We start from the raw sequence: 5,000 nt of genomic DNA on the forward strand, positions 1-5,000 counted from the left end.
TTGTTTTTATGTTTTTTGTGAGTAAGACTATGAAGACTAGAATCTAAATGTAAAGGTCTAAACTTAAATGTTTTAATAAGTATAATATGATGTCTGTCACGTAATGTAACAAACATAATGCTTCAATTAAAACAATAAAAAACAAGCCATGTAACAAATGTTTTTTTTTGCACATATCTATGTGAAGTATGAATTTATGCACTTTATAAATAAACGTGAAACAATGTTTGCAAGATCACTGAAAAAATCTAAGAAACTATAGTAGGCTACTTGAACAAAGTGTAATTTGCTCATATCTGAGATATTATTTACTCTATATGCCCTATTCACCCTCTAGGGAGCATGAAAAAATGTACACATAAAACGGCCTTAATGGAATTTTAGAAAATCTTTACCATACTGGTAAGTAATTCAGGCTCTGCTATACTCAATACAGTTTCATGTGACAGTCTTTACCTCTATTAAGTGGACAAATGGAGAACAAGAGAAAGGAATCATATTTGGAAACATTCTTTTTTTATTTGTGCAACAATATATATCTACATAAATAAATAAACAACACAACAATAATAACAATAACACAGGTAACAATGTAAACAGAATAGAATTAACATTAATTATTAAGTAATTTAGCAGAAAATAGATAAAAAGGTACTATAAGTTATTATTTACAGGATTCTTATTAAGATTTATACATGTACACATTGAATTATATACAATATACATACAATCAGTGCATTCCATTAATGGAATACTTTTAAAAGTAATTTTCCCCAATACTGTGTACAATATATAAAAGGGGATGAGGTAAACTAGGTCTAATCCAGGTATTGTGATTTGGGGGATGTAGTTGGCTCTCTAATTGTTATTTTTCTTCTTTTTTAGTTCCTCATCAACTACACTTTTGAAGTGTTCAAAACTGTTGAACACAACACCTTCAAAACCTGAAGTGGTGGACTTCCTAGTTGCTGGGCAATAGGTAAATATTTTTTGGCTACTTTCAGTCTTTGGATGGCGTGTATCTCTTACGCTGCCCACCACACTGGGGTACATGGCAGGCCCCACAAGGCTTTGTGGATTTATGAGGCTTTATTGGTTTGGATGTCAGCGCAGGAGGTGGTGTGAAAGGTATGACCCCTTGACTGCTGGATGCCCCACAGAGCATCATGGATGGTCCCTGTGGCTGTGCAGGAACCACTACAAGGACAGGTGCATTTGACGCTCTGGGTGGGATGTACGTGGCCACAGGGGGTTTAGGTTGAATGGGCCGGTTCGCAAACTCTTCCACATCTATCCTGCAAAAATAAATCATACATGCGATGATGAGTATAATTCATGAGAAATAATGGGTATGACTATCAATTTACATGGTTTGTTGTGTTTAAGTTTAAACCATTCAGCTGATGAATTCAGTTATGTTCACATGTAAGCAATAAGGTATGAGAGGCTGTGCTGTATCGTGAATAAGTAACGGCTGAAGGGGTTGCAGGCACTCCGCTTCGTGTCACTTATTCACGACACAGCACTTGCCTCAAGTACCTTATTGCTTTTATAAAAAAGTTACCACACAATATTAAAGTTAAAAAATGTATTAGTGCAACTTTAATGAAGTTATATCAGTAAAAGCATTTCTTCCGCTAGAAAAAAATAGTCCCTGACCGTGAACAAGAACATTCCAATGTGTAATATGCATGAAAGCTCACATAAAAACAACAAACTGTTCTCAAACTTTGTCTCATTCTATGTTTATGTTTATACGTGTGGTTGCTAAGGGTTTTACAGCTTACCTCCGCTTCTGATCATGCCTTTTTCCAGCTGCATGACATAGGCTCTGGTACTGAGCCTGAGGTCGATCTGGAGCTGGAAGGGATTTTGACAGAGTAGGAGCTGCTGGCATTGGTTCTTCTGACAGCACTCGTTGGTGGGGTTTCACCTTTGGCATTACGGTTGCCCTGTAGTTAGCCTTGGCATTCAGATTGGGCAGTTGAGGAGCATCATATCATTCTTGTTGTAGGCCAGCACTGCACTTGCAAGGGCACTCATAAACACCCCATAGTTGGCATGGCTCTGTTTGATGACAACAGCATCCGAGCATGCAGCCAGTGTCGGATGTCCAGTCGGATCACAGTGCCCTTCTGTGCCCAGTCCCTGAACAGATTCTCCAGGAAGGACGAAGCACTGTCACAATAAAAATTTTCAGCATGTGTTCTTTTTTTTTTGACAAATATTATCAGGGTATATGTATGTGTTATTACCTACCGACAACAGTTGTTATCTGCATATATGACAGCTGGTGCAGGAGCCCTAGCTCATTCAAAGAGGGCCATCAGACCTTTGGCCATACGTCTGTAGCACCCCTCAGACTCAGCTGCCACCACCACTGTGGTCAAGAACTGGCCCCACTCGTTCAGCACACTGGTGATATACTGCATGGTGCCCTGGCCATCACCATATATCTTCTTAAGGACCTGGAAAACACAAAGCAGAACATTCATTTGATAGTTTCTATCAATAACCTGTCTGCCCAATATAATTGATATGAATTACAATGCATGTACATTTTGTATCCATCACATTTGAACGCTGAACAGTGAGGCCAAAGTCCCTTATTCAAAACAATAGGTTTGCTCAAGTCATTTTAAAGTGACTAAACAAATATTAAGTCTGCTGAACTTCATGAATTTATACAATACACATACCTTTTTTGTGCCATCAATGCAGAGGATTTCTCCAGACATCTTCTCCATCTCCATGATCATGTGCGCACGCCTCAGCACACGGGCACAAGGAAGGGGAGACCGGGGCAGAGGAGGGGTGTAAGTACCAACAGCTTTGACAAAGGACAGGATGCTCTTCTGAGACGATGCAGATCCATCCGTACACTGCAGCTTGGCCTCTCCCTGCCTGTACAGACGGATGCATGGGTACAGGTGTTGTTTTTGGTGGCTGCTCAGATGCTTTTTCACTGAGAAGCTTTTCCCACACACTTCACACACATGTTCCTTTGGAAGATGAAGCTGCATGTGCCGAGTCAGGTTGGACTTCACAGAGAAACTCTTGTCACGCACTTGTGTCCCTCCACATCCATGATTTCTATTTGTTGTAATAAAACAGAAACATATTCAGATTGGTTTCTTCTTTTCAAACTGTACAGGGGACTAAACACTGGAAAACCAGGAGATGCAAAACATGTACACAAGTAACAGTACTGCTAATACTATTACTTAAAGTAGAAGTAAAAAGGTATTTTATTGATGTTATCAGATTTACTTTTTAATGTGATATTTCATATGATTAGCTGAAAGTACAAAAGGTAATGGTTTTATAATTGTAGACTTTATTTTTGCTTGCCTTGTGTTTTCAGTGTTTTAACATGTTATTGACTGTTAATGGATTATCATATTGTACAGTATGTAGTCAGTCAATTCCAACAGGAAAAACTGGCATTAGTATTACTAGCAATAAGTAAAATCTACCTGTATTTGGAAAGTAGGTTAGTCTTAATGTCCAGCCCTGATTGTGTTTGGGTATTTCCAAAGTATTTAATTTGAGTAAAATATTACAAAGACTCGAATAACTGCAGTTTACGATACACGTTAGCAGTTAACTTAGATGGGCGATTATATTTTCTCTATTAAAGCTTTTAAAACTTTAATAACTTTGTAATTACTGCACGTAAATCCACGCGAATCCATACAAAAAAACGGTTAGAAAGCATTTATATGAATATACTGGTAAATATACTCGACTTACCTCTTGTTTGCTGTAACCGATCTCAATCAAACGATGATAGTAGTGTTATTTACGTTTGTCACTCGCGTGATGCACTTAATATTCAAAGCAACGGCGCCATCTGATTGGTGGGTTGAGGAAGCGGCCTGCTCAACAGAGCTCAGTGATTGGTTGGTTGAGCAGCTCAACTTGCTCAACGGCGCTCAATGATTGGTCGGCATACGGACTTGGAGGAGAGACCGCCTGGGAATACCAGGTGCTGTAAGCATTTAATTCTTTATTTAATTAATTATTTAATTATTTATTCATATAATTTTTTTCCAGAAATGCATCCTTTCTGTAAGCGTTCGCCGATGGCATGGCGTTGCCACATTAGTCTTGAAGTGGCTCTCGAATCGAGTCAGCGCTCGCTTACGGCCACACCACCCTGAGCACGCCCGCTCTCGTCTGATCTCGGAAGCCAAGCAGGGTCGGGCCTGGTCAGTACTTGGATGGGAGACCGCCTGGGAATACCAGGTGCTGTAAGCATTTAATTCTTTATTTAATTAATTATTTAATTATTTATTCATATAATTTTTTTCCAGAAATGCATCCTTTCTGTAAGCGTTCGCCGATGGCATGGCGTTGCCACATTAGTCTTGAAGTGGCTCTCGAATCGACTCAGCGCTCGCTTACGGCCACACCACCCTGAGCACGCCCGCTCTCCTCTGATCTCGGAAGCCAAGCAGGTTCGGGCCTGGTTAGTACTTGGATGGGAGACCGCCTGGGAATACCAGGTGCTGTAAGCATTTAATTAATTATTTAATTATTTATTCATATAATTTTTTTCCAGAAATGCATCCTTTCTGTAAGCGTTCGCCGATGGCATGGCGTTGCCACATTAGTCTTGAAGTGGCTCTCGAATCGAGTCAGCGCTCGCTTACGGCCACACCACCCTGAGCACGCCCGCTCTCGTCTGATCTCGGAAGCCAAGCAGGGTCGGGCCTGGTTAGTACTTGGATGGGAGACCGCCTGGGAATACCAGGTGCTGTAAGCATTTAATTCTTTATTTAATTAATTATTTAATTATTTATCCATATAATTTTTTTCCAGAAATGCATCCTTTCTGTAAGCGTTCGCCGATGGCATGGCGTTGCCACATTAGTCTTGAAGTGGCTCTCGAATCGAGTCAGCGCTCGCTTACGGCCACACCACCCTGAGCACGCCCGCTCTCGTCTGATCTCGGAAGCCAAGAAGGGTTGGGCCTGTTTAGTACTTGGATGGGAGAC

The 5,000-nt window shown here is 40.4% G+C and overlaps 3 non-coding genes and 1 pseudogene across 3 annotated transcripts in view; all 4 read left to right on the plus strand.

Annotated features, from left to right (window-relative positions):
* Window positions 1–4,141: 4,141 nt before the first annotated feature.
* Window positions 4,142–4,260, plus strand: LOC141357409 (5S ribosomal RNA). Its single transcript, XR_012363896.1, has one exon. It is a non-coding gene; the product is annotated as a 5S ribosomal RNA (ribosomal RNA).
* Window positions 4,261–4,401: 141 nt separating this feature from the next.
* Window positions 4,402–4,520, plus strand: LOC141353803 (5S ribosomal RNA; annotated as a pseudogene).
* A 129-nt stretch (window positions 4,521–4,649) lies between these two features.
* On the plus strand, window positions 4,650–4,768 carry LOC141355358 (5S ribosomal RNA). Its single transcript, XR_012361788.1, has one exon. It is a non-coding gene; the product is annotated as a 5S ribosomal RNA (ribosomal RNA).
* Window positions 4,769–4,909: 141 nt separating this feature from the next.
* Window positions 4,910–5,000, plus strand: part of LOC129415822 (5S ribosomal RNA) — a 119-nt gene continuing 28 nt past the window's right edge. Inside the window, exon 1 of the ribosomal RNA XR_008635008.2 lies at window positions 4,910–5,000. This exon is cut by the window's right edge and continues 28 nt beyond it. This is a non-coding gene — a ribosomal RNA (5S ribosomal RNA).

This window comes from Misgurnus anguillicaudatus, chromosome 21 (genome assembly GCF_027580225.2).
Source record: "Misgurnus anguillicaudatus chromosome 21, ASM2758022v2, whole genome shotgun sequence".
Taxonomy (NCBI): domain Eukaryota; kingdom Metazoa; phylum Chordata; class Actinopteri; order Cypriniformes; family Cobitidae; genus Misgurnus; species Misgurnus anguillicaudatus.